Here is a 16,723-nt window from a genome sequence, read left to right as displayed (position 1 = left end):
AAGAAATTAGAGATGGACATATGGTGTGGGGGTGTTTCTAAGGTCACTGGAAAGCTTGTGGAGTGGGAGAAACCGAAGGAGAAAGGATAAGAAAAGTTCTTTGGTATATTTTGATTGAATAAATGTTACTTATAATTAGTTCTGCAATTGGAAAGATATAGCCAAGCACCTTTTTTCCATTTCTGTTTTGGTTAATAATAAGCCTCAATTAACATTAACTCCATCAATGGCCTAAAAACACTGATCTGGTTATGATAATTAGTATTGCAATGATATACATTTAGTGTTTTTCTTTTTTTACTTTTTTTTTTTTTTTTTTTGACAGAGTTTCACTCTTTTTGCCCAGGCTGGAGTGCAATGGTGCGATCTCAGCTCACTCCGACCTCCGCCTCCCAGGTCCAAGCAATTCTCCTGCCTCAGTCTCCTGAGTAGCTGGGATTACAGGCACCCACCACCACTCCCACCTAATTTTTGTATTTTTAGTAGAGACGGGGTTTCACCATGTTGGCCAGGCTGATCTCGAACTCCTGACCTGCAGTGATCCACCCGCCTTAGCCTCCCAAAGTGCAGGGATTACAGGCATAAGCCACCGCACCTGGCCCATTTAGTGTTTTTTTAATGTCATGCAGTGAGCAGCCCAACCAACACTGGCAAGTTCAAGAATTCCTCACTGCTTAATTTATTGCGGAGTATTGGCAACCACTGGGGATTTCTCTGCAACGAACATGCATACTGTGTATCTTGGGAGCCATGTGTCACAGTCCTCATATCAGAGATTCAAACAATTCATTACAACCATTAAAAACTCAGCTACTCTCTGCTTTCAAGATTTCAGGAGCTCAGATCAGACAAGTCCTCATAGGCTAGAGCCCCAACAATTGACAGTAACAAAGTAAGAGCGAGGGTAACATGATTGAAATGAAAAGAAAACACAAATACAGCCTCTGCAAATCCTGATGCCACCCTGAACGTTTTTTGTGAGCATGCATGTATGTATTTATTAGATTACATTAAGCGCTCCAAAGTACAGAGAATACTGCCCCCATTACCTCCCGTTTTCAAACGAAGGAGGCACTGCTATAACATATGCAGAAAGACTATTAATATAATATAATGAACTTTTGGAGTAGATTTTCTCACACCTGTGTGGCTCAAGAATCAACTCTATGTTATTGCATTATGTTTCCGTAAAAGGTTTCCACTAAGAAAGGTGAGTGAAAGGTAATGGGATCTCTGTGTATTACTTTTGCAACTTTTCTGTACATCTAGGATTATTTCTAGTTAAAAATAAGAAATAATCTTATACAAATGTGTGATGCATATACAGCAAGCATATGAAGTACTGAACAGATTGCCCATCAGAAACGTAAAACCTAACACAAAATACATTAACTCAGGCTAATATGGAATGAACTATTTTTCAGAAACATGAATGATAGATTTTTCTTAGTTGTTCATGATATATTAATATTCATATAAAATCACCAAATACTTACACCAAGATATATAAATATACAATTTGTATTTTTTAATCACTAAGACAAGCTTACATCTCAATATGAACATGACTCTACTTTTTCCTGTACATTTTTATTCAAGAAATTGAGAGGATTTTTAAACAACCATTAAACTATTTGGTAAAACCAGATAGTTTCCCTCTGTGTTCTCAAAGGAGAAAATTAGAAAATGAAATTGGTAGCAAGGAAAAGTGAGTAAGTAGTCAGTTGTTAAAAGTACTGTGATGAGAGGGGTGGCTGACAAGATAACTTAATAGGGACAGCTCCGGTCTGCAGCTCCCAGCGAGATCAACACAGATTTCTGCATTTCCAACTGAGGTACCCGACTCATCTCATTGGGACTGATTAGACGTAGGTGCAGCTCATGGAAGGCCATCCGAAGCAGGGTGGGGCATTGCCTCACCTGAGAAGCTCAAGGGGTCAGGGAACTTCCTCCCCTAGCCAAGCGAAGCCATGAGGGACTGTGCCCTGAGGAGCAGTGCACTCTGGCCCAGATACTACGCCTTTCTGATGGTCTTCACAACCAGCAGACCAGGAGATTCCCTCAGGTGCCTATGCCACCAGGACCCAGGGTTTCAAGCACAAAACTGAGTGGCCCTCTGGGCAGACATAGAGCTAGCTGCAGGAGTTTTTTTTCATAACCCAGTGGTGCGTGGAATGCCAGCAAGACAGAACCATTCGCTCTCCAGAAAAGGGGGCTGAAGCCAGGGAGCCAAGAGGTCCAGCTCAGCGGATCCCACCCCCGTGGAGCCCAGCAAGCTAAGAAACCACTGGCTTCAAATTCTCACTGCCATCACAGCAGTCTGAAGTCCACCTGGGACTCTGGAGTTTGGTGAGGGGAGGGGCATCCACCATTACTGAGACTTGAATAGATGGTTTTTCCCTCACAGTGTAAACAAAGCCCCAGGGAAGTTCGAACTGGATGGAGCCCAACTCAGCTCCTCAAAGCTGCTGTAGCCAGACTGCCTCTCTAGATTCCTCATTTCTAGCCAGGGCATCTCTGAAAGAAAGGCAGCAGCCCCAGTCAGGGGCTTATAGATAAAACTCCCTGGGACACAGCACCTGGGGGAAGGGACGGCTGTGGGCACAGCTTCAGCAGACTTAAACGCTCCTGCCCGCCAGCTCTGAAAAGAGCAGTGGATTTCCCAGCACAGCGTTCAAGCTCTGCTAAGGGAAAGACTGCCTTCTTAAGTGGGTCCCTGACCCCCATGCCTCCTGACTGGGAGACACCTCCCAGCAGGGTTCAACAAACACTTCATATAGGAGAGCTCCAGCTGGCATCTGGCAGGTGCCCCTCTGGGACAGAGCTTCCAGAGGAAGGAACAGGCAGCAATCTTTGCTGTTCTGCAGCCTCTGCTGGTGATACCCAGGCAAACAGGGTCTGGAGTGGACCTCCAGCAAATTACAGCAGATGGGCCTGACTTTTAAAAGGAAAACCAACAAACGGAAAGGAATAGCATCAACATCAACAAAAATGACATACACACAGAAACCCCATCCAAATTTCACCAACATCAAAGATCAAAGGTAGATACCTCATTGAAGATAAAGAAAAAACAGCACAAAAGGCTGAAAATTACAAAAACAGGAACCCCTCTTCTCCTCCAAAGGATGAAAACTCCTTGCCAGCAAGGGAATAAAACTGGACAAAGAATGAGTTAGACGAATTTACAGAAGTAGGCTTCAGAAGGTTGATAATAACAAACTCCTCCGAGCTAAAAGAGCATGTTTTAACCCAATGCAAGGAAGCAAAAAACTTTGATAAAATGTTAGAGGAATTGCTAACTAGAATAACCAGTTTAGAGAAGAACATAAATGACCTGATGGAGCTGAAAAACACAGCCTGAGAACTTCGTGAATCTTACACAAGAATCAATAGCTGAATAGTTCAAGTGGAAGAAAGGATATCAGAGATTGAAGATCATCTTAAGGAACTAAATCAAGAAGGCAAGATTAGAGAAAAAAGAATGAAAAGGAACCAACAAAGCCTCCAAGAAATATGGGACTATATGAAAAGACCAAATGTACATCTGATTGGTGTACCTGAAAGTGACAGGAGAATGGAACCAAGTGGGAAAACATTCCTCAGGATATTATCCAGGAGAACTTTCCCAACCTAGCAAGACAGGCCAACATTCAAATTCAGGAAATACAGAGTACACCACAAAGATACTCCTGGAGAAGAGCAACCCCAAGACACAATCTTCAGATTTACCAAGGATGAAATGAAAGCAAAAATGTTAAGGGCAGCCAGAGACACGAAAAACCCTTCAAAAAATCAGTGAATCCAGGTGCTGGTTTTTTGAAAAGATTAACAAAATAGACTGCTACCCAGCCTAATAAAGAAGAAAAGATAGATGAATCAAATAGACACAATAAAAAATAATAAAGGTAATATCACCACTGATCCTACAGACATACAAACTACCATCAGAGAATACTATAAACACCCCTACACAAATAAACTAGAAAATCTTGAAGAAATGGATAAATTCCTGGACACATACATTCTCCCAAGACTAAAACAGGAAGAAGTCAAATCCCTGAATAGACCAATAATAAGTTCTGAAATTGAGACCGTAACTAATAGCCTACCAACAAAAAAAGCCCAGGACCAGACAGATTCACAGCTCAGTTCTACCACAGGTACAAAGAGGATCTGGTACCATTCCTTCTGAAACTATTCCAAACAACAGAAAAAGAAGGACTACTCCCTAACTAATTTTATGAGACCAGCATCATCCTGATACCAAAACCTGGCAGAGAAACAGCAAAAAAAGAAAATTTTAGGCCAGTATCCCTGATGAACATCGATGTGAAAATCCTCAATAAAATACTGACAAACCGAATCCAGCATCACATTAAAAAGCTTGACCACCATGTTCAAGTTGGCTTCATTCCTAGGATGCAAGTCTGGTTCAACATGCAAATCAAAAGGCATAATCCATCACATAAACAGTACCAATGACAAATACCACATGATTATCTCAATAGATGCAGAAAAGGCCTACGATAAAATTCAACACCCTTTCATACTAAAAACTCTTGCTAAACTAGGTATTGATGGAACCTTTCTCAAAATAATAAGAGCTGTTTATGACAAACCCGCAGCCAATATCATACTCAACTGGCAAAAGCTGGAAGAATTCCCTTTGAAAACTGGCACAAGACAAGGATACCTTCTCCCACCACTCCTATTGAACATAGTATTGGAAGTTCTGGCAAGGTTTGTCAGGCAAGAGAAAGCAAAAAAAAGGGTATTCAAATAGGAAGAGAGGAAGTCAATTGTCTCGATTTGCAGATGACATGACCATATATTTAGAAAACCCCGTTGTCTCATCCCAAAGTTTCCTTAAGCTGATAAGCAACTTTTGCAAAGTCTCAGGATACAAAATGAGTGTGCAAAAATCACAAGCATTCTTCTCCACAAATAATAAACAGCCAAATCATGAGTGAACTTTCATTCACAATTGCTACAAAGAGAATAAAATGCCTAGGAATACAACTTACGAAGGATGTGAAGGACCTCTTCAAGGAGAACTACAAACCACTGCTCAACGAAATAAGAGAGGACATAAACAAATGGAAAAACATTCCGTGATCATGGATAGGAAGAATCAATATCATGAAAATGGCTATACTCCCCAAAGTAATTTATAGATTTATTGCCATCCTCATCAATCTCCCATTGACTTTCTTCACAGAATTAGAAAAAACTACTTTAAATTTCATATGGAATGAAAAAAGAGCCTGTATAGCCAAGACAATCCTAAGCAAAAAGAACAAAGCTGGAGGCATCACGCTACCTCACTTCAATCTATACTACAAGGCTACAGTAATCAAAACAGCATGGCACTGGTATGAAAACAGATATGTGTGTATATATATATATGTGTGTGTGTGTGTATATATATATATGTGTGTGTATATATATATATGGCATAAATAGGATTCCCTATTTAATAAATGGTTTTTCTGTTGTTTGGAATAGTGTATATATATATATATATACACACACATATATATACATGTATATATATACACACATATATACGTGTATATATATACACACATATATACGTGTATATATATACACACATATATACGTGTATATATATACACACATATATACGTGTATATATATACACACATATATACGTGTATATATATACACGTATATATACGTGTATACACGTATATATACGTGTATATATATACGTGTATATATATACGTATATATACGTGTATATATATATACATATATATATGTGTGTGTGTATATATATATATATATATACCAATGGAACAGAACAGAGGGCTCAGAAATAACACCACACATCTACAACCGTCTGATCTTTGACAAACCTGACAAAACAAGCAATGGGGAAAGGATTCCCTATTTAATAAATGGTGTTGGGAAAACTGGCTAGCCATATGCAGAAAACTGAAACTGGACCCCTCCCTTACACCTTATACAAAAATTAACTAAAGATGGATTAAAGACTTAAATGTAAGACCTAAAACCATAAAAACCCTAGAAGAAAACCTAGGCAATACCATTCAGGACATAGGCATGGGCAAAGACTTCATGACTATAACATAAAAGCCAATGGCAACAAAAGCCAAAATTGACAAATAGGATCTAATTAAACTAAAGAGCTTCTGCACAGCAAAAGAAAGTATCATCAGAGTGAACAAACAGCCTAGAGAATGGGAGAAAATTTTTGCAATCTATCCATCTGACAAAGGGCTAATACCCAGAATCTACAAAGAACTTAAACAAATTTACAAGAAAAATCCAAACAACCTCATCAAAAAGTGGGCAAAAGATATGAACAGACACTTCTCAAAAGAAGACATTTATGTGGCCAACAAACATGAAAAAAAGCTCATCATCGCTAGTCATTAGAGAAATGCAAAAGCACAATGAGATATCATCTCATGTCAGAATGGTAATCATTAAAAAGTCAGGAAACAACAGATGCTGTTGAGGATGCAGAAAAATAGGAATGCTTTTACACAGTTGTTGGTAGAGTAAATTAGTTCAACCATTGTGAAAGACAGTGTGGTGATTCCTCAAGGATCTAGAATCGGAAATACCATTTGACCTAGCAATGCCATTACTGGGTATATACCCAAAGGATTATAAGTCATTCTACTTTGAAGACACATGCACACATGTGTTTATTGCAGCACTGTTCACAATAGCAAAGACTTGGAACCAACCCAAATGCCCTTCAATGATAGACTCAATAAAGAAAATGTGGCACATATACACTGTGGAATATTATCAGCCATAAAAAAGGATGAGTTCATGTTTTTTGCAGGGACATGGATGAAGCTGGAAACCATCCTTCTCAGCAAACTAACACAGGAACAGAAAACCAAACACCGCATGTTCTCACTCATAAGTGGGAGTTGAACAATGAGAACACATGGACACAGGGAGGGGAACATTACATACCAGGGCCTGTCAGGGTGTGGGGGCTAGGGGATAGATAGCATTAGGAGAAATACCTAATGTAGATGATGGGTTTATGGGTGCAGCAAACCACCATGGGACGTGTATACCTATGTTACAAACCTGCAGTTTATGCACACATATCTCAGAACTTAAAGTATATATATATAAAAAAAGGTTGGGAAGAATTTCCTCTCCCTCTAGTCTTTTAATGGTCTAATATACTACTTGTTATTTCCTCCTGTGAAATGAAAAATTCTCCTGCACCTGGGGTTTTTTTGTGGAAATATAAATAATAAATTCAATAATAATCTACTGTATAAACCAAATAATAAATTTTTTTAAAAGGCAGAACATCACCTTGTTTGACTTCAGCTAAGAATATCTGCCTCAATTTTTTTCCTGCTTTGCACATGACAATGAATGACTGTAATATGTTGTGAGTATTGATTTGAAGGTTACAAATAAATTTTAGCTAATAGGTGAATTTGGTAATACGTGTTCTGAGAATAGTAATCATTGACTACATATATATTTTGTGTGTGTGTGTGTGTGTGTTCACTGGTGCAGCCTCAATTTTTTTTTTACTTACAATGATGAATTTTTAAAAGTTTAAATAGAAGTGACCTGCAGAATAAAGCTGAAGCTACTCATGCAGGCATTTAAGAACTTTAATAATCTAGTTTTCTGTGTGATATATGCATGTATATATATATGTATATATTATATTATATATACATATACGTATATATTATATATACACATACATATATGTATATATTATATTATATATAATATATGTGTATATTATATATAACATATGTGTATATTATATATGTGTATATTATATATAATATATGTGTATATTATATATACATATATGTATATGTGTATATTATATATATGTATATGTATATATTATATACATATATGTGTATATTATATATATGTATATGTATATATTATATACATATATGTATATATTATATATATGTATATATTATATATATATGTATATATTATATATACATATATACCACAGAAAACTACTCAGCCATAAAAAGGAGTGAAATAATGGCATTTGCAGGAACCTGGACAGAATTGGAGATAATTTTTCTAAGTGAAGTAACTCGGGAATTGAAAACCAAACATCATATGTTCTCACTCACAAATAGGAGCTAAGCTATGAGGACACAAAGGCATAAGAATAATACAATGGACTTTGGGGACTCGGGGGAATGGATGAGGGGGTGAGGGATAAAGACTACATATTGGGTAAAGTGTACACTGCTCAGGTGATGGGTGCACCAAAATCTCAGAAATCACCACTAAAGAACTTATTCATGTAAACAAACACCACCTGTTCCCCAATAACCTATTGAAATAAAAAAAATCTTGTTTTCTAATTGTCTTTACTGCTAACTAGTACTACTACAACTATTCCTTACATATTATGAGATTTGCAATTATTTTTAAATAATCTTGTTTCTCCTGCAGACAGTAAGCTAACTAAGGGCAGGGGCAAGGTTTTATGTCATGTATACCAACCTCCTTCTACAGTGCTTGGTTTATTGTAGAGTCTCAATAAATGTGGGGCCTTCTTTTGTCATTGTATTATTTTTAGTAAAACTGCATTGGATAATACTGGAAAATAATGCTCAGATAAGTAGGAGAAGAGACCAGCCAAGAAAGGCGTGGTCTGCGGTGCCAAGTGCTAAAGAGAGATTAAAAAGGAACAGCAACAGCTTTAAGAAGGAATAGGATCTGAAGATGATCACAGCTATAATTCAGGGGGCCCACTCTCATGACCAGCAGAAAAGGCACCTCAAGCTCAGATATGTTTCTTTCCAAAGCCCATAGTCCTTCCCTTCAGACCACATCATTTCCACTACAGAAAGGAGCATAGAAAAACAGGAAGCCTGATTTACACTAGCTTTTGGTGTTTTATATTAGCAAATGGTGGTAGTTATATGTGAGTAAGTGTCCTGAAGCCACCTTGTGAAGGGCCTTGGGTCCCAAACAAGGTGCAAAGAAAATGTGATCTCTAACTTCCTGTAGGGAAGTCAAAATTCAACCAGGCCCTCTCTGGTGAAACTTTTATCCCTGGGTCATCCAAAAGGCCACCAGGGCTGAGAACAATCTGGTAACTTTGCATAAGGGAGAAAAACCCAGAACCTCTTTAACCAAAATTTTTAGGAATAAATATATTCTGCTGGAGCTGCTGGTCATCATTAGCCATGCTTCTGCACCAGGCATTAAAAGATAAAGACATTAACACTAAGGTCAAACTTGTAGTTAGGATCTTACTTGAAGAACCCAGAGCTTTGCTTTGTCATTCATGATCAAAGTTAGTATTAATCCTGTGCTTTCTGATATAAGGATTAAACCATCTGAATTTCCTGTTTTTGAGTACCTAATGATGTTTATGAATAAAATGCTTGTTATGTGCTATACAATATTTGTTCTATTTACCTTTATTATTATCCTATGACAGACATAATACTAATGAGAGAAAACATTGCCTGAATTCCTGTGATAAGTTAAGCCCGGAAAATATACTCCTGTTTTCTGCAGAGTAAATTCAATCTACACAGATTAATAGCAGATTTTATATTGGTTATGATAGGGAGACTCTGATTTTTTCTGCACTGTTCTTTAAAAAAAAAAGCTTCTCAGTTTGCTTACAAATACTTAGCAACTTAGTCATTTTACATAAACTGCCTCAATTTCGATAAAGAGTGCTGTTTTCTAACATGAGATATGGGCATATGAATTTAAAACTAGATCATATTTATGTCTGTCTATTAAAGAAAAAATTGAAAATATGATTTGTTAAAAATATTGATGAAACTATAAAAAATTCTGTGGTGTCTATACAAAAGATAACAGCAGACAAAAATCTTCTGAATCACTTGTGTCAGCATAGGGTCAGCCAGAGTGTGAAGAGGTGACACGCTGATGACTTATCTTAGTGGGCACCCCAAATGCTTCAGGCAATGGGTGTGAGCATGAGACCTCCTTGGACAGGGACAAACGGTAAAAGTTTTTGGAAGCATTTGTTTTTTTAACCACATGCGCAGCTTTTTGGATTGGCATCTTCAGTGATTCTCATTTTGGCTCACCATAAATCTTCCCTTCCCACCACTGTGCATTAACAAACATTTATTACATTTCCTATATGTGTCAGAGACTGTGCAAGGAGCTTGGCAGGCACAAAGAATAAGCCAGGACTGTAGCTGTGACCAACTTGAGAGGAGCCCTGGTGGATTTCTGTATAATATGCCTGTCCTTTGGGTTTATAACGCTGTAGTTGAAATGAATGTTAATGTCAACTAGTTAAAAAAAAAAGAAATAAAAATTCTAAAATTCCTACTGAATGTGATTCATGGATGTGACAAATTTCTCAGGGTTCTTATGACTATTTCCCCTTTCTTTGATATGATACAAGGAAATAAGCCATCGTATTTATAGAGTTAAACATATTTCTGTTCCCCACACCTTCTCTACTCCACTGAAGAAATAGCAAAAGTCAAATTCCTTTGTCATTTGTTATACCATAGCACATAGGAACAGCTTTCAAAGAACCAGGTACTTTTTTTCCTATTGCAAATCGTCACTTGTCATTATAAACAGAGAACACATGCCACTGGAGAAGTATAATGTGGTGATATTAGTGGGGCTAAAAGAGGAATGAAAAAAATCACTAGAGCACCTTGGGAAAAAAAAATGGCCAATGATAACATTTTACATGTCAGCCATGTAGGGAAAAAACCCAAACAACCTTGCAGACATATGAAATAGTAATTATGCCATTCACAGTCAACAGTATAGCTCTTATTACTACACACTACATGCAGAACATAATTATGTTACCTTTAAATGATGTAGTTAATGATTAGCAAGATAGACATAAGTGATCATACAAGATTTGGTTATCCTGCCCATTTTAATACTGTGATGAAATGATGAATTCAAAGCTGAAAGAAAAAACTACAACAACATACATCCTGCATAGGCTCAGTCATCATTGTTGCCCACGTCGAGGTTGGAAGGGAACAGCAGTACTCATACCCAGGGCCCCTTTGCTTCCCCAAAACCCCACTGTGGCTGAGCTCATATTCCAGTACCACTCGGGAAATGCTGGGATTCAACACCCTGCCATGTGTCTGGGAAGATGGCTGATAAAGTCTTTGTAGATATCCTGTTCCATCCACTTAAATGTTAGGTTTTCTCCTGTTAATGAAAAGTCTAATGTGTACAGTAGTTTCCAAATGTGGGTGGCTGAAGTGTTTTTAATGTGCAGGTTTCTAGGCCTTACCCTGCTTCCGTTATGCTGTGTAAGACACTGCTGAAAATCTCAGTGGCTCACGGACATTTATTTTACCCACTACTGTGAATTTGGTTGTGGCTCAGAGGGAATGGTACTATGATCTGAATGTTTATGTCCCCCCAAAATTCATATGTTAAAACCTAGTCACTGAGGTTAGAAGGTGGGGTTTTGAGGAGATGATTAGGTCACCAGGGTAGAACTCTCATAAGTAGGATTGCTGTCCTTATACAGGTGACCCTGGACAGCTAGCTAGTCCCTTCTGCTATGCAAACACACAGGTGGAAGTTGCTGTCTTTGAGGAGCAGGACCTTACCAGACACAGAATCTTCCAAAGCCTTAATCTTCGACTTCTCAGCTTCCAGAACTGTGAGAAATAAATTTCTGTTGTTAATAAGCTACTTTGTCTACAGTAGTTTGTTATAGCAGCCCAGATAGACTAAGACAGCTGGTCTGATCTGGGCTGGGCTTGGGTTCAAGTCTGCCCCAGGACTCTCTTTCCAGAACACAGACAAAAGGAACAGCAGCTACACGGAGTCTGCACTTTTTATGACTATGGCAGGAGCATAAGAAGATGGATGAAAACATGTCATGGCCCTTAAAGTCCCTGTTTGGAACTGACCCACCCTAGCTTCCAGACACATTTTATTACTCAAAATGAGTCACATGACCAGACTTAAGTTCAGTGAAGTCCAGAAGTATCCCCTGCTCCGTGGGGCAAGGGAGGAGGAATGATCAATTGGAGATTGATGCTAAGGGACTGGGTATTACAAACTCCACAGGTGAGCCTTCTTTTCTTTTCTTTTTTAAGAGACAAGATCTTGCTTTGTCACCCGGACTAGTCTCAAATCTTTGGTGCCAAGCCATCCTCTCATCTTGGCCTCCCAAAGTGCTGGGATTACAGGGATGAGCCGTGGGTAATTCTTATGAAGCTAATCCTGCACCTGTTGGAGGATTGCCATCTTGGTACCACTAGAGAACATGTCATAGTAAGAGAAATGATGGGCTCCATTCTTTCAGTCGCTTAACCAATATGTAGTTAGTCACTAATATGCACTGTCCAAAATTAGAAACTGTTAACACAACTCATGTGACTTAATAATAGAGGATAGATAAGAATGGAAAGGGAACAAGAAAAGGGGCACCTAATACAAATTGAGAATGAGGATGAGCGTATCAGGAAAGGTCTCCCAGATAAGGCAATATCTGAGCTCAGTGATCATGACAGGTGAACATTTTCTAGAGCTGGGAAGGGCATGAATTGGTGGGAGTAGTCTAGGCAGAGGAGATCACAGGACAAAATGAGGAGTTTAGAAGCAGCATAATATAAGTGGCAGATAGTGCCATATGTTCTCCAAATCTTTCTTCTTTTCCATCTCAGTCTCAGAGTTTGGTAACATTTCCAAGCCTAGCTTCTAGTCAGGTATGGCCATGTGGCTGATTATGGCACAAGAATGAGGACATAATCAATATATTATCTTTCACATCTGGCCTTTAGAAACTTTCCACATGCAAACCTCCATTGTCTCCCTCTTTCTTCTCAATCAGGTGAATGCTAGGAGAGTGAAGCAACAAAGGGAAGACACAGAGACACTGGATGGTCATATGAAAAGTCTTCCCCAACTAGGAATGTTCGCATGAGTCAAAGATAAAGTTTTATTGTGTTAAGTCACTAAAATTTAGGATGTTTGTTATATCAGCTAATATTACTTGCCTTAATCAATATAGTATCCATATGTTATGCTGATGGTAAGTAATGGCTATGAGGCAGGAAAAAGAGATGTCAATCATTGACTAGCTGTGTTAGTCATTTCTTCTAGATACTTTGGGGGTTATTCTAGAAACCAAGTGGATTAAAAGATAGAGTAGCACCCTAGAAATATAAACCTCGGCAAGGCATTAATATGAACATGTAATCATGCCCAGCTTAAGGGCTGGTTTATGCTGCAGAGACTGTGTGTGAAGCACAATCATTTATAATATGCACGTATGGCAGAAGAACAATGAAGATGTTCTTCTGGCAGCTTTTTTATTCCTAATGTGTTTGGATGTGTGCCCCTCAAAGGTTCATGTTTAACTGCAGCTGAGTTGAGCTTACCCTGTACCTTTCAACCTTGGAAGTGTCTGTTAGCCAGTGAGACCTAAAGGAAAAAACCCAGCACATGAATCGGTAAGTCGTTACATGACTGGAATTAAATAGTATATCAATAAAACCTCTGAGTTGAAGCCATGACAAGTAAGACAAGATATATGTTTCTGCTTCCTTTTTAAAGTAAGATATGACCTGGAAGTTATTCTTCCTGCCAAAGAAAGTAGAGACATAAAGGCTCCCTTTTCCTTTCCAGAATAATGACTCATAGAAGAGCTGAACTCTAGCAAATAGAGAAATAAGCCCATACAAGGGATAATAGGGACTGGTGAGAGGCAGGTAAGAGAAAGCCCTTTTCAGAGGAAACCTTTTCTTAACACACAAGATATTAACTCTGTATTGAATATGGATTTTGGCCACACACAAGCAGAGGCTTGGAATATTTGGCATATAATTATAATAAGGGTCTCGACACAAGGGCAAGATTTACTTCATTGGGGATCTTCATGGAAAACAACGACAGAGGAAACCCAGAAGCAGGCTTGGTAGAACCCATCAATACCAGAAGAGAAACACAGAATTGACCAAAACAGAGGTAATTCTTCTAGTTACTTCAGTAAGTAGAGAATGGAAACACATCGGCCCTCCCACTGTGTCGAATCTCTGATGCTTGACCCTATGTTGTAGGTTCAGTCATTATCTTCTAATCTTGCTCCTATATTTATAAAATCAGGATTCAAAGACTCCTTCAAATTCTTTTCATATATAAAAAATGGGGTTGAATCCCATTGATTATTTATTCAAGATCCTGGTGCCAAGAATGAACAGATTAGGAGAGTGCAGCCATGTTTAAGCGTGAGGTTTTAGGGAAGCAGACCCTTGAGACAAGAATTAAAATGCAAGCAGGTTATTTGGAAGATGATCCCTGAAACCACAGTAGATGAGTGAGAAAGTAAAGCCGGAAGAGGGAGGGCCAATAAAAGTTGGATTATGAAACAAAATACCACAGTATTCCACCAAATCTGGGGAACTTTGGAAATGGTACAGAATATGCACCCCAGAGCCATCTTCTCTGAAGGACAAGGGTGCAGAGGTATTTACATAACAGCTCTTGACAAGTCAGAAGTTGAGAATTGTTCCTGGGAGATTTTAATTCCTCAGACCTGCAGCCTGCCCTAAAGGAGAAACACAGGTGCTGGCAGGAGGAAGCTAAACCTCTGCGCACTGAAATAGTAAGGGCAGGAGATATGCGTGTGATATTAAGGGCATCTATAAACCCCTGTTGGATGCTTTTTCTAGACTGGACATGCTGCTTGGTAAAATTACTTCCATGTATTTCCCATTTTGTCCCAACACCAGTGATTTGGCTATACACTGGAGAATCTGTATGCAGGTACTCAGGGTTATTTTTAGGCAAAAGTTGGATTTCTGTGCCTTTTACTATTTATGTAATACAATTAAAATTGACTTTAAGTAAAAAATGAGCTAGGTCTACAACTGTTTTCAAAATGTATCAATTCCTTACCATTGTTCAGTATATGCATGCTATGGAAAACACACGGGTTTTCCATAGGACATTGTCTAATGAAATGTGTTCTCCCGTAGTGAGCTGTACATTATTCAGGTGAGACCACAGCCTTACTGAGGGCACATTTGTGATCTAGTAAATGCAAAGCAAATCTATACTATTTGGCCTTGAATGGCACTTCTAATTTTCAAAACTGCTTAATAATATCAACCATCACAGTACTTTTTTTAATTATCATACTTTAAGTTTTGGGACACGTGTGCAGAACGTGCAAGTTTGTTATATAGGTATACACGTGCCACAGTGGTTTGCTGCACCCATCAACCCAACAAGTACATTAGGTATTTCTCCTAATGCTATCCTGTTTCTAGCCCCCCAACCCCTGAGAGGCCCAGGTGTGTGATGTTCCCATCACTGTGTCCATGTGTTCTCGTTGTTCAACTCCCACTTATGAGGGAGAACATGTAGAGTTTGGTTTTCTGTTCCTGTGTTAGTTTGCTGAGAATGATGGTTTCCAGCTTCATCCATGTCCCTGCAAAGTACATGAACTCATCCTTTTCTATGGCTGCATAGTATTCCATGGTGTATATGTGCCACATTTTCTTCATCCAGTCTATCATTGATGAGCATTTGGGTTAGTTCTAAGGCTTTGCTATTGTGAACAGTGCTTCAATAAACATGCGTGTGCATGTGTCTTCATAATAGAATGATTCATAATCCTTAGCGTATATACCAAGCAATGGAATTGCTGGGTCAAATGGTATTTCTGGTTCTAGATGCTTGAGGAATCACCACACTGTCTTCTGCAATGGTTGAACTAATTTACTCTCCCACCAACAGTGTAAAATCATTCCTATTTATCCACATCCTCTCCAGCATCTGTTGTTTCCTGACTTTTTAATGGTCACCATTCTAACTAGCATGAGATGGTATCTCATTGTGGTTTTGATTTGCATTTCTCTAATGACCAATGATGACGAGATTTTTTTCATGTTTGCTGGTGGCATAAATGTCTTCTTTTGAAAAGTGTCTTTTCATATCCTTTGCCCACTTTTTGATGGGGTTGTTTTTTTTTTTCTCATAAATTTGTTTAAGTTCCTTATACATTCTGGATATTAGCCCTTTGTCAGACGGATAGATTGCAAAAATTTTCTCCCATTCTGTAGGCTTCCTGTTTACTCTGGTGATAGTTTCTTTCACTGTGCAGAAGCTCTTTAGTTTAATTAGATCCTATTTGTCAATTTTTGCTTTTGTTGCCATTGGTTTTGGTGTTTGTCATGAAATCCTTGCCCATGCCCATGTCCTGAATGGTATTGTCTAGGTTTTCTACTAGGGTTTTTATGGTTCTAGGTCTTATGTTTGTTTTTAATCCATCTTGTGTTAATTTTTGTATAAGGTGTAAAAAAGGGGTCCAGTTTCAGTTGTCTGCATATGGCTAGCCAGTTCTCCCAAAACCATTTATTAAATAGGGAATCCTTTCCCCATTTCTTCTTTTTGTCAGGTTTGTCAAAGATCAGATGGTTGTAGATGTGTGGCCTTGTTTCTGAGCGCTCTGTTCTGTTCCATCGTTCTATATATCTATTTTGGTACCAGTACCATGCTGTTTTGGTTACTGTAGCATTGGAGTATAGATTGAAGTCAGGTAGCCTGATGCCTCAAGCTTTGTTCTTTTTGCTTAGGATTGTCTTGGCTATATGGGCTCTTTTTTGGTTCCATATGAAATTTGCAGTAGTTTTTTCTAATTCTGTGACGAAAGTCAATGGTAGCTTGATAGGGATAATGTTTAATCTATGAATTACTT

The sequence above is a fragment of the Pan troglodytes genome, chromosome 7, assembly GCF_028858775.2.
Source record: "Pan troglodytes isolate AG18354 chromosome 7, NHGRI_mPanTro3-v2.0_pri, whole genome shotgun sequence".
NCBI classification, from domain to species: domain Eukaryota; kingdom Metazoa; phylum Chordata; class Mammalia; order Primates; family Hominidae; genus Pan; species Pan troglodytes.
Note: the sequence above shows the minus strand (reverse complement) of the source record.